Source organism: Meleagris gallopavo, chromosome 25, assembly GCF_000146605.3.
Source record: "Meleagris gallopavo isolate NT-WF06-2002-E0010 breed Aviagen turkey brand Nicholas breeding stock chromosome 25, Turkey_5.1, whole genome shotgun sequence".
NCBI classification, from domain to species: domain Eukaryota; kingdom Metazoa; phylum Chordata; class Aves; order Galliformes; family Phasianidae; genus Meleagris; species Meleagris gallopavo.
In genome coordinates, this window is record NC_015035.2 from 4,875,112 (window position 1) to 4,876,665 (window position 1,554).

The 1,554-nt window shown below is 59.8% G+C and overlaps 1 protein-coding gene across 1 annotated transcript in view; it reads right to left on the reverse strand.

Moving 5' to 3' along the window:
- Positions 1-1,554, reverse strand: part of RNF19B (ring finger protein 19B) — a 13,731-nt gene that overhangs the window by 11,758 nt on the left and 419 nt on the right. The window lies entirely within an intron of this gene.

The following is a 1,554-nucleotide window of genomic DNA, read 5'->3' on the forward strand; positions in this document are numbered from 1 at the left end:
GGGACCGGGAGCCCTCGGCCCGAACCGCCCCGGGATCGCTCCGGGACCGCTCCCCACCGCTGGAAGGAGCAGACGGGGCCAGTTCCCGTGAGACCCCCGGCGGGTGCGCGGCAGCGGCGACATCTCACCATCAGGGCTTCGCACAGCCCCTGCTTGCCATCGGGCTCTAAATTCGGAGGTAATGAGCATTAGATGAGCTGCTCGAATTAGCTGTGCCTTTGGGTTGATGAAACCGTCAGCGCTCTGGCTTTTGGTGATCTGCTGGAGGAATCGGCTCAGTCACTGTCTGTGGCACCGCGTGGCACCGATTGGGCCTCACTGAGCCCTGTGTGCTCTCAGCCGTAAATGTGTCTGACCCCGCCGTGTGTCGGGCGGCATCCCCCAGGCTCTGCCTGCCACAGATATCTCTCCTGCTCTGCTGTGAGCACAGCGTGGCCGGTGGGCTCCCAGGAGCATCTGCATGGTGCTCGTGGTCACACCAAGCACAGTCCCGATGGATTGAAATAGAACAGCACTATCTCCCTGCTCTGCACACGGTTAGCACTGCTTTCCCCTCCTCATCCTCCTGGTGTGGGACTGCGCCCATCCTCCCCACCACGACTGCCTGCTCCCCACAGCAACGCCTCCATCGCTCCATTGCCGGGCACGAGGCTGAGCAGAAGCAGCACCACGTGCAGCTGCAGTCAACTCCAGCTGCCTGCTGAGACACGAAGTGGTGATCGCAGCTCCCACACCGGCATTTCTTTGCCTCCATTTCTCTGCAGGGACTCCCGAATCCCCAGCAGCTGCGTGGTGCAGGGATTGTTGCCCACATCTCCCAGCAGAGGCTGATCCAGACAGAGCGGCTGCAGCGGGGAGCAGTGAGGCACAGCTGGGGGAGGTGGCGAGCGCTTCTCCTGAGGTCCAACCGGGGGCACACAGGGACTGCTCCCAGCCCTGCTTCACCCATTCAATTGATCTCAAACTCTCTGCCTGTAATACAGCCAAGGGACTCCCTGCAGCCCCCGAAGGAAGGACCCACTGAGTCTGGAGCCGTCCCATACCGGCAATGAGTCCCAGCTGTTCCCCCTCACCCAGCACCAGGAGGCTCCTGCAGGAAGGCTCTGGTGTGTTCTGGTATTTTTCCAGAAGCTGAAGACTGCACAGCTGCCTGTTTTTCTCCCTGTTTTTCCCTGTTTTTTCCTTCCCTCCCTTTCCAAATACAGGAACAACATTTGCTCTTTCCAACATCTGCCACCATTGGTGGGTTCCAGTGCCACCGCACAGCGCTGCTTCCATCCCTTTGTCCCCTTTCCTCTCGCACCCTGGGGAGGAATTTGGGGTGCTCCGGCTCTGCTGCCTATAGCTCTGTTTCCACGGAGCCTCCTCACGCCCCCCCCAGTCCCAGCACTGCAATATTCAAATCACGCGATGCTCATCATGTCTTTAGTGCAGCAATTAAGTCACAGCTCTAATTAAGCATTTAAGCACACAACACACTCATCTTCTGTCTCCACCTCCAGACGGACACCAGGGAGGCCGCGGCCATCCCTGTTCTGCTCCAGCTCGGGACCC